Below are 20,230 nucleotides of genomic sequence, written 5' to 3' on the forward strand. Positions count from 1 at the left end.
TTCCTCACCCTCCATGGCTTTTCTGTAGCTGCACCCCTGTGGTATCTACCGCCCATCGGGGTCCTTGTTGATGGCCATCTGCTCTGCAAGCTCCGCCCCTCTGGGCTGCTCAGCCGGCTTTGACCTGACCCTCACCTCACTGTTCCCTCTGTGGCCGGTGGTGCCCCTGGGACACAGCTCTTTCTGCTTTGCGTGGCTCCATTTCTCCTTGCCTTCCCTCCTTGCTCTCTTCTGCTGGGGTTGGGGGAGATGAGGGGTGAGGCAGTGTGAGCCCCGCCGCTGGACCTGCTCACGCCTCGGAGGCCCCACCCCGCCAGGTCTCTGCAGCGCGCTGGTGCACCTGGCTTTCTCTCCCCTCAAGAGGCAGCCCTCCTGTCCGTGGTCTGCTGCCCGGGAAGTTGCGGGCAGCTGTTGCGTCTGCCCTGAATCCAGAATCTCATTCCTGGGAGGTCTGGCCTGGCGGTGCCCACACCGCCGTGGTGGGCACAAGGAGAGACCTTCTGGGACACTCGCGGGATCATGTTCTTCCGCTGCCCTCAATAATCTCGCCAAGGAACACGCTTGCCAACAGCGTCTCAGTTTTCCTGTTTGTAAGTTGAGAAGATTGGTTTCGACGGTTCCTGCGCTCGCTCCCAGCTCTGATGGCCAGTGTTTCCTTGCATGCCTTTGTTGGTGCTCACCTCGCCTGTGTGGCCCTGGGACTGTCTTATTCCATTCCCAGGACAACTCTGTGGAGTAGACAGGACAGCTCATATTTCCCCCGTTTTGCAGCCCAGGAAAACAAGGCTTCGAGATGGCAAGGGCACCCAAGGTCATTCAGCGGGCATTGGGTCCTGGGCAGGTGTTTGCCTATGCAGTATCTGCAAAGAGACTCACCAGGAGTTAGAGCTTCTCTGGTTGCTAAGAGGGAAAGGATCTTCTGAGCAGAGGGAAGAGGGCAGAGGGCAGAGGGCAGAGGGCAGAGCAGCAGGCTGGAGAAGGGTGGGGTTGGGAGGGTGCCTTGACTGGCTCCGGGAGGCTGGAGGAAGGGGTGTGGGAAGAAAGTAGAAAAGAGGAGGTTGGGACACCTTTCCATCTCCTTATAAATAATCTGCATTAAATACTTCCTTATCCGGGAAGCCCTCCAGGCAATGGTGTGCTGGTAGATGCTTAACAATAATCCCTCAAAAAACAAAACAAAACAAAACAAAAAAAAACCCAACAACAACCCACCAACTTTCATTTACAGGGACCACACATCCCTCCCACCATCTCAGTGTGGTCCCTGAATGCTTCGTTAAGCTTCAGCTCAGGGATGGCGGTAAGAGCCGCCCCCAGCCCACCACTGGGTGGCTAACTCTCCCCCCTGCTCTTGCACATCTGGTTGCTCCTCTGACTTAGCAACTATGTCCCTGATTACATCCCTAAAATCATCTGTAACTGTCTCTTATATGGAACTATGCCAGCATTTCAAGGGCAGTATCCACGTTTGAGTAAATGATTTAATGATTCAGTGAATTAAATCTGCTATTAAAAATGTGTAAATGTACACCATGTACTTGGAAGTGCTGAGTAAGTGAAAACTGTCGACTAGCTGTCATCTCTCTTCCAGTCCTGCAGGGAGCACTGACGTCGCTCAAGGACACGTCTGTGACAGGGACGATGAACTCCTAACCCCTGTGGGCACGCAGGGGCCGCCTTCATATTCTGCTTGTTTTTACAGACCACCCCTTAACCCACAGCAACTTAAAATGCTAGGCAGCCTTTTGGTTTCACGTGGGAAAACCCTCCCACTGCAGTCCCTCTGGATAAACCAGGGGCCTCCAAATCTGTTCTCTTGGTGATTGACATGACTGAGTCCGTTGAGGCCACGTGGGGAGATGCATTTGGATTCCAGTGGAGGCCCCATCATTCTTTAAGCTGGGTTTCTGAATGAGTTGCTGCACCTCCCTGAGTCAAATTCTCTCATCTGAAAAAAGGAAGATAATGACACCAACTTTCTTAGGGTTTAATGAGACTAATAAATGAGTTTGGGAGTCTGGGCTGTCCGTTTTCTCCTGTCTCCAGATCTGTGCTCCACCATCCTCTGCCCTGCTCCGTGGGTGCCCAGGAGGCTGACCTAGACAGCACTCCTTACCTTCCGCCTTCCCCTGGAGTTCAGCCAATGGGAGGTAGTGGCAGAAGATTCAGGGGCACGTGGGGAGAGAGAGGGTCCCCTAACGACTCCCCCTGCTTTTGCTTGGTTCTTGGCCAGTGGCTGCATCCCTCTCTCCACACTCCAGCTCAAGCTCCCGTTGGTGGTCAGTGTCCTTGGGCTCGAACTTTTCAGCAAAGGATTGGGGGTGGGGTGGAGGATAGATTCCCTGATGTTGTTAGTTTCCAGGTATTTTAAAATCCATTGCTAGTCCTCCTAATCCTACCCAGACCTTAACAAATAGTCCCTTTAATAAAAGCTATTTTAAGTGTCCCAGGTGAACCTTTATCTGTTTCCTGCTAGTACGCGGACAACTGGCAAACCTGGTGCCTGGGCACGTAAGAAAGTCCTTATAGTAATGTTGGCAGCCACTCTTTATTAAGGGCTAAGTTTGGGCTAATACCCGTGCCAAGTGTTTCTTTCTTTCTAGTTTTTCCACATGCATTATATCATTTAATCCTCAAAATGACTTTGTGTGGAAGGTACTAATTATCATACCCATTTTGCAGCTGAGAAAAGTAGAGCTCAAAGTTGTTAGTGATTTGCTTGCTAGGAAGCAGGGGAGTCAGGATTCAAAGGAATGAACGTTGAGCGCACTAGTATTTGGTGAGCGGGGGCCGAGTCTTAGACCCTCGCGGCGGAGCTGTGTGCAGGCCGCTGCTCGGTCAGCACTTGCTGGAGGAGGCAGGCTGTCAGCTCAGAACCCTTGGTTTCTGTATCATCTTTCCTGGCAGTTTTCCCTCTGGCATCAGGGCCCCTCCTGCCGCCACAGACCCGTGCCTCTTGTTCAGAGAGCGTCGCCGGGCTGCTCTCTGTCCCCAAACATGCCCCGGCGAACGGGGCTTCCTTCACTACCTCTTAGAGCAGCCCCGTTGTTGCCTCTCCACCCTCCTAGTCACCCACACCCACTGGTGTTTACAACATGTCTCCAGCATCTGCGAACTTCATCAGAGCCAGAGCTACACCCTCTTCCTGCTCGCTGCGGCCGACTGTGCGTGAGGCCAGACCGAACACGGCTCCCCAGGGTGTCTGCCAGACGCTTCCACCAGCCAGGCCAGCTCTTGCCTTCCCTGGGGACTCCCAGCCAAGCACTCATCCAAGTGTCTCTGCAGGAGGAACATTTCGATGGGGGTACCAAAGCCACGCTCTGTTCTAGTTTGTGGCTATGGTGAGCACGATTCGGACAGTGGCTTGGAGGAGTGTTCGTGTGGGAGTCAGGATCACCTGCACTTAATAGCTCTGTGATCTTGGCCCAGTTGCCTAACTCCTCTGAGCCGCAGGCTCCTGATCTGTAAAACTGAAGATGAACAGAGCTGAGGATGGGAGTTACTGCATAGAAAGCGCCTGGCACATCTCAGGTGCAAAATTTTCTCTCTCTCTTTCTCTCTCCTAAAGACCACTTTGAGGGGACCAAAGACCAAATAGTGTAGAGTATATTTGTCATCTATTTAATTTTGGAGAGCTCTTTGCTTGCTGTTGATATGTTATCAAAGATTATAAGGATAATTATCCTCGTTTTATAGATGAATAGTCCAAGGTTCAGAGAGTTTAAAGTCATTTTCTCACGGTCACCCAAAGAATAGATCGGGTTTGCAATCAACTCTAATTTAAACTGACTTATTATTTTTGATTTTCTCCTGTCATTGTTTTAAAGAATGAAAATAAACAACACAGTCATATAAGCCAAAATGCAATCGCCTTTATTCCTTGTAAAAAGAAAGCTGCCTTTGGTCTCTACACTTATCCTTCTCTGTCCAGAGAGTCTCCTGCCAAATCAGTTGTCATTTGTGACTCCATACTCCCATTATCTAGTTCTTTGGATGAACAGAGCTTTCCAAACTCTTTTTGAGATGTCACTCTCAAGGATGGGCTCCTGGAAGCCGTACCTGCAGTGGCCGGAAACTGGAAGTTTTTTTCCATAGGAAGCAATTCAGGACTTGGGGCTGAAGATGGGGTTGGCCCAGGTGATGAAATGAGTCTGAAGGTTATTGTCATTATTATGTATTTTCTCCTGATTAAGCTCAGAGGTTGACACATGTTTAAAAATGTTTTCTTCCTACATCATCCATTCATTGGGAATTTAAAAGTATAGAAGCTTTGGGCTGTGAGCTTTCACTTAGCACCACATTGTGAGCTCCCCACTGGGTCTTACTGATCTCTGCACCCTTCGCAGCCCCTTCCCCCAGTGCTTTGCATGCAACTGCAAGCAAACACAATGAGCCAACAGTCACTGAGGACTCAGTGCTGTGTTGTGCTGGGAGCTTTCACATGACAAAAATGAAAATGACTTGTCCCAAATCACACCAATAGTGGCGGAGGCTGGCTCTGCACCCAGGGGGACCTTCTGATTCTATCTTTGGTGCTCGTTCCTCCACATCTCAGCTGTCACTCTATCTCCATCAAGGAGGGTTGTTGAGTGAGATTTAGAAATCTTTTCTTTTAAAGGTTGCCAGCCGTGTTGTATATGCTGTTGGGGGAAGGAGGGTGAATGGAGAAGGCGTGATCCCTCTTCACAGAAAGGATTATAATGAGCTTCAGCTGTCTGGGTGGTTCACCCACCATGTGAGAGTAAAAAGAATCAAAGAGACCAATGTGTCACCATGGGAACTGTCCCAGTTTTATAATCTTCATTTTTCAAAGGCCTGAATATGAACACATGGAAAGCAGAGAAGAGTCAGTGAATGGGAAGTGATGCAGGCAAATGATTTAAGTACAAGTTTTGAAGAGGGAAATCAGCGTGTGGAGAAATATTTTGAGCAGATTTATAAATAGCTGCTCAACTCACTTTTCCAGGATGAGTAACAATTGACTGCAGGTGCGAAGAAGAATTATGGTCCTGTATTCGGAAAAGATGCATTGAGATTGTGCTTCTGGGCCAAAAGATACAGTGATGGCCTTGCTCAGGGAGAAGTGGAATAACTTCCGGAAGGAGATAGAGAGAGAGGTGAGATTGTTGAGGGAGTTTGTCAGACTGCAAAAAATGGCCACAAATTATTCCCCACCCTCTATGCATATCCCTTTGCATGTGACTGCATTTTCTCTTACCAGGATCTCCAACTCTGGAATCTGGTCTTGGCCATGTGACTTTCTTGGTCAGTAAGATACTAGCAAATGTGATGCAGGCAGAGGCTCAAAAAATTCTTCAGAGCGGGATAGCCCTCTCCTACTGTTCTTGGTTACACTCTGACTACCACCATATGAATAAGCCTAGGCAACCTGCTGGATGATGAGAGACACATGGTCCAGTTGCCTCCATCACACCTCCTGACAGCCAGCCAGACATGTATGAGGCTGTTGATGGCTAGCGGACCTCAGACAAATGAGTGGGCCTAACTGATCCCAGATGGAGCAGAGATGAGTTGTCCCAGCTGGTCAGCCCAAACTTTTGACCCTTAGATTTATAGCAAATAAATGGTTGTTGTTTTGAGCTGCTAAGTTTGGGGATGATTTGTTATACGGCAAAAGCTAACTTATACAAGGTATATGCAACAGATTGCAAACACTCAGTAGGAAATGAAAACGCACTCTTGATACAGATGTAGAACAGAGGTTGGCAAGCTACTGCTCATGAGCCAAGTTCAGCCCACCACCTGTTTTTGTAAATCAAGTTTTAATAAAACATAGCCAAACTCATTGGTTTACATCATGTGTATAGCTGCTTTTGCTCTCCAATAGCACAGTTAAGTAGTTGTAACAAAGACCGTCTGGCCTGCTAAGCCCAAGATATTTACTACCTGGCTCTTTTCAGAAAAATTTAACATAGGATATAAGAGTAAGTGGGGCTTCAAGTATAAACCTTCATTTGAATAGAAGCAGAGAAGCACATATTTTAAGAATCCCCAAATGAATATTGTTGATTTTCAAGTTATTAAAAAATACACATGCTCCTTATAAAAAAATTTTAGGCACAGAAGAAGAGAGAGTGAAAGCCACAGGTACATTCACCATCAGAGCTAACCTTGCAACTTTGAAACACATCCTTCCAAACACTTCCCTTTTCCTATACATTTTTTCCTTAAAAAGAAATTAAATTCACTATACTTTTTCAACTTACTATGTTGTTAATATTATATACTATCAACATATTAATAACATGTATGTTAATATCATAATTATATGATAATTATGATTCATTTTCAATGACTACATTGTACTTAATTGTATAAAGCCTATCATATATTGATTATTTGATTCCTCATTGTTTTATTTAATTATTTTTATTAATTTTTTAAAATGGAGGTACTGGGGATTGAACCCCTGACCTCGTGCATGCTAAGCATGTGCTCTACCACTGAACTATACCCACCCCCCTCCTCCTTGTTTTAATATTTAGTTTACCTCCAATTTTTCAGCATTTTGAATACTTGTGTGATTAATAATAAACCTATACATATGTATAAGGCACTTCTAGGAACTCATCCTTAAGACAATATGTAAAGAGACATTTATAGAAATGTGATCATGGTGTCAAAGTTTATCCATATTTAATGTTTACATAAACATCCTCCAATTGCCTTCCAGAAACTCTGAATCAACTTACATCCTTACCAATGGTGGATTAGAGAAAATGCATGCTTTTAACTTGCCATGTAGGCCATTTCATCTACCAGAGCATAGAGGAAGCAGGTGAGCAATCCATCTACATTTGTCCCACAAAGAGGAAGTGGGACAGCCTTGGGAGAAAATGACCACATTATTCAGAGTTCTCCATTGTGCAGGAGGACAGCAAAGGTGCTGTTTGGATGAGTCAGGCTCAATAAAGCTCTTCACGGCTGAAAAGATTAACCAAGTTTAGGACAATGGAATGTCAGTAGAGATAGATGCCAAGTCCCTCATCTGGGCCCGAATAAGCAATAGAATTAATATGTGGTGGGAACCTAGTGGCTTAACAACCACCACGTGTGAAAGAGACCAGGGAGCTCAATGTAGACCAGCAGTGAGGTGTGGTGCCGTCAAAGCTAATCACCCCACTGGCGGCATGGCGCCTGGAGATGAGTGTCATTCTAGTCTGGGTGGGAGAGAACATATCCACATCACTGTTCCATTCTGGCTCCTGGACTTTCCTGGGATCTAGGTCACCTGAGGGTAGGGACATACGAAGACAGAAGCCAGGACCCCAAGGGATTCCAGTTTACTTCATATGGAGAAATTTTGAAAGAGTCAGGAAGGCTTAATGTAGAAAAGAAAAGAGTTAGGAGGGACATGAAAAGTGCTTTGCAATATTTGTGTTTTCAAAATAAAAATCCTTCTATTATTTTTAAAGTTATAAAATCATGGATACTCAGAACAAAAAAAAGGTCAAGAGGAAAGGAAAATCACCCTGAATTGTATTATCCAAGAAGAAGGATGATCAAGCTTCTAGACAGTACTTTGCAAATCCATACACATACAATATATACACAATTTTATTTTTTAATTTAATTTAATTTTTTTTTGTTAATAGAGGAACTGAGGATTGAACCCAAGACCTCATGCATGCTAAGGATACGCTCTACCACTGAGCTATCCCCTCCTCCCTATACACACAATTTTAAATGAAAGGTACCATACTTATCTTTTTCTCACTCGATACTATGTAACATACATATATCTGTGTCAGCTGGTCATCATATTTAATGACTGTTTAGAATTTTATTGTATGGTTTCACCATAATTTATATAACCAATTTTCTTTTGGTGGTATTTTAGTTGTTAAATACTTTTGCTGTTATAAACGCACATTTTAATTAATAATTTTGACTTATTATCGATTTGGCTAATTCTCAGGATAAATTCCTTGAAGTCAAATTTGGGGTCAGAATATTTGCACAGTTAAAATTTTGATACTATTAAACCAACTTCCAGGAAGATTGAACCCATTTATACTGTGCAATGATCTTGTTTTTGTTTACATTTCTTAGGTTACTTTGGCAAATTTGAATAGTTTTTCATAGGTTTAGTAGCATTTCTAAATTGGTGAATTGCCAGTTAATATTCTTAGCTCATTTTGGGGGGTAAATTTGTTTGAGTTCTTGGTAGGCATAATAGCACTTTATCTCTCAGATATGTTACGCACAGTTTCCCCTCAACGTGCCAATTAAAGTTCTCTACGGTGGCCTGTTTGTTGTGGTTGATTTCTTTTGCTTACTAAAGTTTTCAAATTTTATGTAGGCAGTTCCATTCATTTCGTCCATCCTTCAACATTTTTAATAGTTGTCATAGGGAAGACGAGTAGATATTTACTTGGTGTCTGAGGAAGACAGACCCAGTCTAATGGGAGAAAAGTTGCAGCATGGCAGGCTTCAACTAAACATAATAAACAACTTTCTTCCAATGAGAACTGTCAAGTGTGGAATGCACTGCCTCAAAGGTAGTGAGATCTCCCACGATTAGGAGATTTCAAGTACGAATTCCATGACCACCTGACAGTGATGCTGTACAGAATGAGGCCAGATGTTCTGGTATCCTTAATTATTTACAAGGCAGATTTTTTTTTTTTAACGGGATGACAATCATTTAATTCTACTCGTTCCCCACCCCCACCCCCCCACCCCGAGAACTTTTTTTTCAAAACTGTAACACAAAAGTTTGGGCTTTCCAAGAGTAACTAGAAAAAAAGTTGATATGACAGACTCGGTGACGCTATGTTAAAATAGTCCGAACCACTGATTATTATAAGAAAGCATGCTGGCAGAATGTTAGGGGTCATGTGGTTGTCATTCATGAGTTTTACTTTCATCACCACGCATCACCTTGTAGCCACAGAAATTTTCACGAAACCATATGAAGCCCATAGTAGCGGATCCCCCGCAGCTTGGAACACCGATGAGTTCAGGCAGAGATGCCTTCCCAGCACGGGTCAGGCCCAGGCCGTGCCAAGTCCTGTGATAACCCCAGGGCAAGGTGGCGTCGGGCAGGGTCATGGAAGCAGTCTGGTGCGATGCTGCTACTGTATAGTTAGTAAAACGGAGTTGCAGAAAGAGAAGGGACTGTCCCAGCAAACAAGTCTCGGACTGGAACGAGAATCCACGCTTCCTGATCCACCTGACCATGTGATCCTTTCGCTCGTTGATTTCGGGTTGCTGTTGTTTGATAGACAGAATGGGTGGGAAATAGCTAGGATTAAACTGAGACCTGGAGGAATGAATGCTCTCACTGCTCATTCATTCATTCATTCCACAATATATAATGGACCCCTACCATGTGCAAGGCATTGGGAATTCAGCAATAAGCAGGAAGGAGAGCAGCTTGCAGCCTAGAGGAGAAGACAACCTTAATCCATGAGTGACCACGTAGGGTGGTGCAAAGTCTGATGTCGCGGGTGCTGTGATCGCTCAGGGCCATGGCATCACAATGTGTCCAAGGAAAGGCCCTCTGGTAAGACTGAAGTTAAAGCAGAGATTTAAAGGAGGAGGAGTCGGCCACGAGGAGGCAGAATCGGAGGAAAGAAACAAGATGGTGGCTGCCTAAGTGTGTCAGAGAAAGGAGAAGCTTGTGCAAGGGTAGAGAGAACCAGGGAGAAATTTAGATTTACACATCTCTAGAGTTGTGTAGGGCTGCTTCTGAATCATGTGATGTAGTGGAAAGAACCAAATTTAAAATAAGGGAGAAGGTGTTTGGCTCTGAGCCCTGCCAGTTTGTGGCTTTATGATCTCAGCAAATAATCTATCTTAACTTCAGTTTTCTCATCTGCCAAATGGTGGTAACAATACCTACTTCACAGGATTATTCTGAGAATAACTCTGAGGACTATTCTGAGGATGAGCTAATGGATATAAATGTGACCAGCAAGGGGATAAATTTTAAATATCCTAAAGCCTCTTCCTGAAGCTGTCGATGACCAGAAATCTATTTCTTCCACCCAGCCCAAATCTTTCCTGCTGTCTGTGGACAGACATGTCAACTGGAGCAGCTCAGCAGGCTTTTACTTTCTTAGTTCTGACTTCGGGTCTTTGTGGATTCAGGCACTATGAGAAGATGAAAGGCGTGTGAGGCAGAGATCTGAACCTGGAATTTTGTTGGGAACAGAGGGTTAGTCTAAGGCGGTGTCAGTCTTCTACAGTGTCTATCTGTCTCTACCTCCACTTGGACCACAATCTCCTACAGGGCATATAAAATAGGAGCTATAAAATAGGTCACCTCCCAGTCATTCCCAAGATTCTCAAGTGCCTTGCTGAGCAGGTGTTCAGGGAATACTAGTTAAAAGAACCAAAGAAAGTTTGAGAACTTAGGGCAGAATTTGAAGGATAGTAAACACATGCTATGGCTCAGAAGGATTAGCCAGGAATCTGTGTAGATCAGGGAGGATTTATAGAGGTGAGCTGGGGATGTTCCACTTTTGTAGATGCTGCCAAAGAACCTTCAAAGGGGTTGTACCATTTTACACTCCCACCAGTGATGGCTGAGAAATCCAGGTATTCTACATCCTTACTTGATATTGTCAGTCTTTTTAATTTTGGCCTCTCTGGCTGGGGAGCAGCACTATTTCATTGTGACTTTATTTTGCAATTTCCTAATGACTAATGATTTTTGAGCTTATTTTCATATGATTATTAGCCATTTGAATATCCTTTTTTGTGAAGTGTCTGTTCAAGTCTTTTGCTCATTTAAAAAAGTGTTGGCTGTCTTTTTCTTATCAATTTGAGGGAGTTCTTTATATATGAAGGACACAAGTCCTTTGCTGGCTGTATCTCCTGCAAATGTCTTCTCCTGGTCTGTGACTTGCCCTTTTCCTCTTCATGGTCTCGTTTAATGAAAGAAGTTTTCAATTTTGATGAAAAACAGGTCATTTTTTTTCCTTTTAAGGTTAGTTCTTTTTGTGTACTGTTTAAGAAATCTTAAAAACGAAAAAGAAATCTTTACCCACTCCAAGGTGATGAAGATATTCTCCTATTTGTTGTTGTCTAGAAACTTTTTAAAAAGTTTTTATTTTGAAAAAATAGCAACAGAATAGTTGCAAGAATAGTACCATAATTCATATGTAGACTAAGCAATTAAGGATTTTTAAAAATAAACTATCTTTCCCCCCAGAAATGCTTGCATATGATTAAAAATATCCAAATAGTCCTGAAGGGTAATAAAGAGATAAGTAGACCTTTTAATTGTCCTGACCAAGCCCTTCTCCCCAGAGGCAATCGCTGTTGGCAGGTTCTTATACACGCTTATAGAGATTTTCTGTAGATGAGCATCAGTATATTATGCGTGTCCGTTTTAGTTATTTTCCAAAAGTGACATATTCAAAAGGCTGTCCTGAGCATTGCTGTTTTATTTAACAATGTATCTCAGTGACCTTCCCCATCAGCCCCTTTGGAAATGACCTTACTCCTTTTAAGGGCTTCAGATAGTTACTCTGTTTTGAAAGCAATTTATAGTTTATAATTTATAATTTTAAGCAACTGATCCCTTCAGTTAGGCTGTGTTTAGTCTTTCCTCATCACGCACAGCACTGCAGCAAGCATCCTCGAGCACAGGGCTTTGTGGGAGTGAGCGTGAATGGCTTGTTCTAAGGGTATGGGTGTTTACAGCTCTGTTAATTCTGGCCAGATTAGCAAAAAGCTTTTATTGGTTCCTCCAGCAGCATGTGATGGGAACTTTCCTCTCTCTGGAGAGGTGAGATTTAAGTAAGGAGAGAAGAGAAAAGAGAATACTTACAACGGAAGGAACATACAAACAAAGGCTCAGAGCCGCTTCTCAACTTTGGCCCGACTGACATTTTGGCTGGAGAATTCTCTGCTGTGGGGCTGCCCTGGGCATTGCATGGGTGTTTAGTGGCTTCCCTGGTCTCCGTCCATGAGATGCCAGTAACAGGCTACCCTCTCCGCACCTGAGGGGGTGACAATGTAAAATGTCTCCAGACTTTGTCAAATATTCCACTGGGGGCAAAATTTCCCTAGGCTGACTTGGAGGAAGGGATATTCAAGGACTGGGCTATGGAGTATCTGTGTGTGTGTGTGTGTGTGTGTGTGGACACACCCAGCCCATCTTTTGTGTGTGTTTTTCTTTGGTGAGATGAGAACCCACAAAATAACCCCTCAGCCTATTTATTGATAACAAACAACTCAGAGGTGGTGCACACAGGGTGTTCGTGACCTTTGGTCTCATTTAAATCTTGCAACAACACCAGCATGTGGGGGTCCTGACCCCCGGAATGCAGATGAAGAGACGGAGGCTCAGGGGGAGGTGAGTGCCGTGTCGCCCCTGCCCTCAGGGGGCTGCACGCACCATCGCTCTGCTCCTGGGGCTTTGCCAGCCAGCTTAGCCACCGAATTTCTGAAAGCACACTATGGAGCCATTTGAATGTGTTTTCGTCATTATTTCCGTCATCCTCCGAACCTCAGAATAGGCGCTAAGTCATCGTTCTCTCTCTCCTCACGTTTTGGTTTATTTTTGGAAGTGATGCCTTTGCTTTCTTTCAGGAACCTCTCTGCTGCGTTTCTAACCACACCCAGGAGCAGAGGGCATGGCTGGACCTTCATGGAACATATGACAGCCCTTCTCCAGCCCAGTTTCCTGATCAGGGAAATGATATCTATGCTCCCACACTCTGCAGGGCTTGCCCTGTTATTATTAAGTTCACTCTTTGGGAAGATTGCCTGCTCACTCACAGTTATAAATACCAATGTAACTTCAGCTTTGGACCAAGTGCCTGGTGGATAGCAGATGCTCGGTAAATGTGTGTTGAATGACAAAATGTATAATCACGTGGTTACCTGGGAGCAGAACCACCTGGGCAAGTAGGTAACCTGCCTGGATCCTGGGCCTCAGAGGCCCCTGAACTTTGGCATGCCATCCCCAACATTTTCTAAGCCCCTCCAGTGATCAGGATTGGCCGGAGCCAGCAATGCCATCCAGACAGGATGCTCTGTGCCCAGCTTGGGGTCACTTTCGCCCAGGTCCCCATTTCTCCCCTTTGGCACGCTCGCCAAGCTTCCACCTAGTGTGCGGCGTTGACAAATGCCCCAGGAGAGCTCCAGGCCTTGCACCTAGGAGGTTGTCCCAAGGACCCATGACCCGGCCCGGGTTCCAGGAGAGCTGCCTGGTGAAAGGATATTTTCCGCTGGCCAGAGAGTATTTCTTTTGTAGGATGCTGAAATGCTGACTTTTGGGATGACTCAGATTGTTTATATCCACAGAGGACCCACAAAAATATTTTCATGGGCCTCCATACATCCTAGGGGTAACCCTTTCTAGTAGGTCCTTATTCATTCATGCAGGCAGTCATTTAGTGGAGTTCACGCCTTCAAGTGACCCCCCACAATTAAGTAGTGTAATCTCTGAAAAGTGCTATGCTATTTTATAATAATAGTAATAAATATATTATATATTATATAATAATAAATATAATAATAATAAACAATAATGCCTATTATTATTAGAAGTATGAATATATGCATGGGGCCCCAAAGAAGTGGTTCATCCAGCCAGCACATGGTGTAGAGTCTCCACATAAGGGGGATTTCCTTCGTGGAGGTGATTGCCTTGAAGCGTAGGTCTTAAAGAATAGCTAGAGTTTTTCCAGGAGAGCATGCCATGTCCAGGGAGGAGAAAATAATTCTGTGGGACTGAAGGACATGGTGGGGGCTGGAGAAAGACGGCAGATCTGAAAAGGAAGAACATGAACGCTCCTGTCACCAGGGTGAGGTTTCTGAACCTCTTTTCTGTAGAAATGCAGAGTCACCTGAATGCTTTTCAGCCAGGAAGGAGCTGTTCAGTTGCATAGCCTAGAAAGTTCATCCTGGCACCTGGGTGGAGGTTGGAAGGGAGGAAAGCAAGACAAGAGTCAAGGAGACCCTTCTAGAAGCTCCAGGTAAGAGGCAACCGGCACTTGACGGAAGGTTGCAGCAGGGGAGGCGGTACAGATGAAGCTGGTCCGGGAGAAAGACGGGGAGAGTCAGAGTCATCGTCCCCGCTCCAGCAGGTGGGCTTTTTTGGTAACTGGAATGTTCTCCTTTCTCCCCCTCCTGCCCTTCTCACTTCCCTCTTCTCTCCTGGTCTGATGAAATGAGGCAGGGTGCTGAAACAGGACTCCCTCCTGGACGTGAAGGATGCTGAGATCCACAGCATCTTAGGAAGCCCAGCCCCGGGAAGACCTTCCCAGTAAAGCTGGCGGAGCACGAAGGAGCCAGACATCATTTTTAGCCTGAATGGAAGGCCTCCCCAAAGCCGTCTGGGTTTATCTTGTGGAAGCCTTCGCCATGGCACCAGGCAGGGGGTCCCGGTCTCTGCGTCACGAGGTGTGTCCCCCTCCCCGCCGGCCCCCTGCCATCCACGCTGCTTGAAGCAACCCCGCATAATCTGACCCTCGCTTGCGTACCGATCCCCGAATCAGGACCTGTTGCATCTCTGGAAATGACCTCAGTCTTCAGAATATTTGTTCTTTTTGGCTTTTCAAACAATGTCCTCGTTTTGCCAGAGGAAAAGGGAAAGAGACTCTCTAAACGAGCAGGCCACCCTTTGTTCTGCGCCCGTAAATCTGGCGCGAGCACATGTCCGGCCTCCCCGCCCTCCTGCATCATTGTCCCCACTGCTGATTAATAGGTCAGAGCTAACTTTACACTGGCATTTCCTGACCAGCCCATCTCCCAGCCCCCCACCCTGCCTGGCCGTTCCCTGAAAACCCTCGTGTTGCAGAACAGGATTTCACGGCATCCCGCAGCCCCCTTCTCACGGAGGGCTTCTGGGGGACCGCTCCCACGGGGGCCGAAGCCATCTGCGCCTTTCAGGATCTGGCCCGAGGAAGCGCTGAGGCTGAGGGGTGGGGGTGCAGCTGGGCCGGTGTTTGTGCCCCTCTGGCTGGATCCAGTCTTGAAAGGATCCCACCTGAACACCATCAGAAGGGTGCTCGGAGAGAGGGTGTGATGGTACCTCTGACAGACTGATGTTGTAGAAGAGACAGTATCCTGCTTGGAGTGGATAAGTTTCTTCTAGAGCCTTCTTCAATCTCAAGGTCGCTGGCTCTCTCTGTCTCTTATTATTTTCTCTCTCACGGGTGACTCTTCTGTGGGCCACGTTCAAGTGTTCAGTAGACGCAGAGGGTCCAGGGACCCTTGTGATTGGAGCCCGTGGCTGGATGGGCATCGGGCAGAGTTGCGCTTTTAACAATGATTGCAGCAGAGAAAGAGTGAGGTCTGCCTGTAGGAGCGCCCAGTCTTCCTCGTTGCTCCTGTAAAGTCGTGGAAGGTGTTCTGGGATAGGCGCTCCTTCTTGACTCTGGAAATGAAACTTCTACCTCATTTAGCTGTGGACGCATCTGCCAAAGCAGCTGCTTGTGTTACACAATCGGGACTCGCTCCCGCTGCTCTGGCCTGACCGTAGGCTGAGGGCACCATCACTTTTCTTGCTCAAGGATGAACTGCAGTGATAAAAATAGACTCCACCCCCCCCACACACCCCACCCCAAACCAGGGGAGAGAAGAGAAGTGATTCCACCATGTCTGTGGGAGAGACACAGTGGGATGTGGGTGACAGAGTGGACCCTGGCTTCACGGTCAGAGAGACCTGGGTTTCAATTCCAGCCCTCAGTCCGAACCCTGCTGACTTTCTGCCTTCTCTCTGGTGAAGTGGAGACAAGAATATGACTTGTCTCATGGTGAGCAGTAGGGAAGCCTGGTGCCGCAGACTAGGTGCTGGACACTGTCCTAGGGACTTTGTTTATTAACTCATTTCATCCTCACCATAAACCCTATGAGCAGATGTTATCATTGTCTCCACTTTGCAGAAGAGGAAACTGAAGTAGAGGGAGATTATGTAACTTGCCCAAGGTCATGTAGAAAGTGAACTGGGATTCAGTCTGGGAGTCTTTGTTATTAATATTATTATTATTATTTTTGGTTAATGGAGGCACTGGGGATTGAACCCAGGATCTTGTGCATGCTTCGCATGTGCTCTACCACTGATCTTCCCCCCCACCCTCCAAGTGTTCTTAGCTATGGCTTCACACTGCCTTTCACTATAGGACGCAGTAAGCAGGTGCATGAGAATTTCCTCTTCTCCCCTTATGCAAGTGATGTTTCCTTACCAGAACAGGATCTGTCCTTGAGATTTGAGACATGAAATTCAAGTATGATAAACCAGAGTGTAAATCCACAAAGTCACTTTAAAAAGAGTCTCCCAGGCCAGTGGGACTTGTCAACAACAGGAGTGAGGTAATTATGTATTAGAAGCTGGAGTGAAACATTCACCATCCAGGCATGTGAGGATTAAGGGAAGTCACAGCAGTGCCTGGGCAGAGCCCATCCTGGCATCATCAAACCAGAGTCTCTGCCAACAGACCTTCAGAATTACAACTCCACGGACACACTCTCCCCACTGAGTCCATCTGCCCAGGGGCAAAGGATGTTTGATGAGATGGCTTGAGTTTCTGGTGGACCTGATGGCTGGCTGTCTCTCCTTGTAAATGAATACACCAACTCTCTGGTTTACACAACCATCTCTTTGTGTTTAGTTAATATGACTTTTCTGTGAGACACTTATCTATTCTTTCTGTTCTAATCAAATCAGGTTTCTGAGATGGAAAAGCATAGACCAAATTTTGTCATGGATGGATTTTACAAAAAATAATAAAATCAGTGTAGACTGCTGTGGCTCACTGGGGACAGCCAGTCGGACTCTCACCGATATTGTTCATGAACCATGCACAATGACTCTGTCTCCCCTGGGCTTCTAGAGATGCCACTGACTCTGGTCCCAGCTGCTGCTTGCCCTGCAAGCTCTGGACAGTTCTGAGGGTTAGAAAGAACTGTCGGGTCAAACTTGAAAACCTGCCTGCCTGTTGCTCCAAACTTTCACTGCTATTCTTCACTTAGCCAGCTCCTCCATCCGCGGGACAGCCCTTCAAGATTTGAGTGACAACCCTCATCACTTCAGGTCATTTTCTTCTCTGGACCCAATGGCTTTCATTCTCTTCTCACAGTGTCCAGAATTTCCACAGGCTCAGTGATGCATTTTGCTTTTCCATAAGAATTTCATTAGGGTTATCTAAGGGCAGAAGACAATGGACAGAGATCCCAAAGGGGCCTGGGGTCCAGCTTGAAGCTGCTGGGCAAAAGCAAGACATTTCATAAATGATTTATATTTTACCTTAGTGACAATGAAGCTGACTTTGCCTTCTGTTTCCAATTTAATCCATGGTTGTGTAATGTAAATACAACAGTCCATTTCATTGTCCCATTTTCTTCTGCCGTGCAGCTATAGGGATGGTCAGACCCTGATGCAGAAGCTCTAATGTGGTCCATGGGTCTGAGTCTGTAGATTTTGAGTCTCTCAGTGTCGTCTGTAATTGTGTCAAGGAGGCCATTTACATACAGCTGTTGTCAAAGAAGGGGATGTGGGGAGGAGCCAGCAGGGAGAGTGGTTGTGTGGAATTTTGGGTCTGTCTGCAACACTGTAGTCCCAGCAATCCTACCTAAGGGGTCGGATGGATGGGGTGAGTGTTACCGTGCACAAACGTGTGGCAGGGCCATCACTACAGCTGTAGAAAGAAGCAGTCTCAAGTCATGGTCAAGCAGCTGTGTGCATGGTGGGGACACACAGAGGTATTATATTGTTTGAAGGGCTAGGAAGAGTGGGGGTGGGTCTTTGTGCACTGGCTTGGAAGGTGGTCCAAGGTATACTTTAAAGCTAAAACAAAAATGAGTCTAAAGAACATTCTGTAGAGCGCCATTCTATTTGTGGTGTAAAGAAAATTATACATGTTGTAAAGTCATAGAGAAACACCTGGAAGAAGATGCGCACTTAACTGTTTAAAGTGCGAACATCGCGGGGCAGAGAAGAGGGGGCGGGAGATGGATTCTTAAAAAATTTAATGAGGTATATAATTTCCATTTCTTTCCTTCTAGGTATGTCCTGTAGATCTTTTCTTTTTTTTTTTTTCTTTATGTATTTCTATATTGTTTGAATGAAAGCTTATTGCTTTTGTAAATCAAACTGGTGCTTTTCTAAAAAGGAAACTTACCTAATATGTTTGTCTTTAATTTTTCTCTTAATAATAGCTTAATAAGGTTTTTTAATTATAAAACTAGCCCATCACTGTAAAATTTTAGGAAGCACGGAAAGTTGTATAATAAATAATGTGCTCACCATCCTTCTTCCCAGAATTTCTGTGCAGATATAACCATGTATATGACAAAATATCCCTTTAAAACCACTCGCACGCAAATGGGAGGCCACAGTGTTCTGCACTCTGCTTTTTTTTTTTAACTTAATAATATATCATGTAGAGTTTTTCCTGTAATGACATGCAGATTATCATATGGTTGTTCAGTAATTTACTTACCAGACATTTAGGCTATTTTTTCCTATTATGAACAGAGTTGTAAATGATATATGTGGTGCATGTATATAACAGGATGGTGAAATGGGAATCTGTTAGTCCCCGTTTCTGGCTGAGGCTCCAAATCCCTAAACACAATACAGTTAGGACTGAATATCTCCCTCCGCAATCCTGAATGAGGTGCTGGGCTCTTTGGAGATTGTACGCCCTGACCTGCCAGCACGGACCGTCCCCTGACTCCAGCCTTCAGGAAGGGCAGAGGCTGGAGAGGCCAGGAAGGGAGACCTCCTTTGGAGAGTGTTGTCAGTGTGTCTCCTGTGTCTCCTGTCCCTCCCCAGCCTTGTCTCCCACGAGAGAGGGCCAGATTAAGTCAAGTGAGAAAAGCTAAGAGGGGACTCTTGAAGAGCGCAGCATCAGGGTATCAGTCTCTGGGACTCGAGTTCAGGCGCGTAAGACTGGTGAGGAGAGGCAGGGCTGGGCTGAGGTGCCAGAGGGGGAGAGAGAGCACCTCGCTGGGAGCAGGGACCCTTCCACCAGCAAAGGCTGGCAAAAGAACCTGTGTTCTGTGCATCTAAAAAGGGGCCAGGCAGAGAGACAGAGTAGAGACATCTTGGAAGAGATTCTTTCCAGTGGGCTTTCAGAAAGAACAGAAGAGGTGGCCATTGGAAGCCCAGGGTCTAAGGCAGAAATTAGAAGTCACATGCAGGAGGGAGACTTACCAGCATCCAGGGAATTGCAAGTGGGAGTTCCCAAGGGTGATATTTCTGGGAAACCCACACAAGCCCCCAGCCCAGAGGGCTGCAGAGCCAGCCAGGTGAACCTCTGCCCCCTTCCACTATTTCCTCTTTATCTGGTCCTTCCTGGGGGTGCACTTAATTCTTTTTTTTTTTTTTTTTTGTGGGAGGAGATAATTAGGTCATCCTGGGGAGGGACCCAGGTTGGGGTGGCGGGGGGAAGCGAGGTGGAAGACAAAAGATGACCTTGCTTCTCTACCCGGCAACTGGCATCTAAGCTTAAAGCAGACCTGAGCTGAGAAAGGGTCTGAGCTGAGGAATTTGAAATGGAATGTATTCAGAGTTCTGATAAATACACTAGACTGTGCTTTGAAACCACAGAGACTTTCTGTGAATTAAAGGACTGCGTAAACGTGTTCACAGGGTGAGAAAGATAAAGTTGCACTCTGAGTCCAGCTCATTTGACATGCTTTGTGAACATGTGTGATTTTATACATAGCAGGAATTTCTACAAGTGGAATTTCTGTGCAAGTAAGAGTATCTTTTAAATTTTGATAGTTGCAGTCAAATTGGCCTCCAAATAATTTGTTTCCATTTACGTTTTCCCAGAGATGAATGAAAGTGGCATTTTCCCAACATATCCTTTCTGCTCTCTGAGTATTACATGTTTTACTCTTTGCTACTCTACCAGATTTTTTAAAAAATGATATTCCCTACATAGAGATACTTTCATTATGAGAGAAATTAAGGTATTTGTATTTCTTTTTCTGTGAACACCATTGCAAATGTCCCTTGCTATCCATTTTTTCTCCTATTGGGTTGTTGATCTTTTTATTTATTTATTTGTAAGAGCTCTTTACATATTAAGGCATCAACCCCTGGCTTTTCATATACATTACAGATATGTGTCCATGTGTGTTATTTGCCTTTTGATGTGGATTGTGCAATAGTGAACTTTCAAGTGTGTGGATGCCACCGTATAGAATGAACATAAATTTACCCCAGAGTGCTCCTGAATGAACAGAGTTTTTTTTCCCTTTTATATTTTCTCCATCAATAGCTGCTACAAGACTA

Source organism: Camelus ferus, chromosome 4 (assembly GCF_009834535.1).
Source record: "Camelus ferus isolate YT-003-E chromosome 4, BCGSAC_Cfer_1.0, whole genome shotgun sequence".
Taxonomy (NCBI): Eukaryota; Metazoa; Chordata; class Mammalia; order Artiodactyla; family Camelidae; genus Camelus; species Camelus ferus.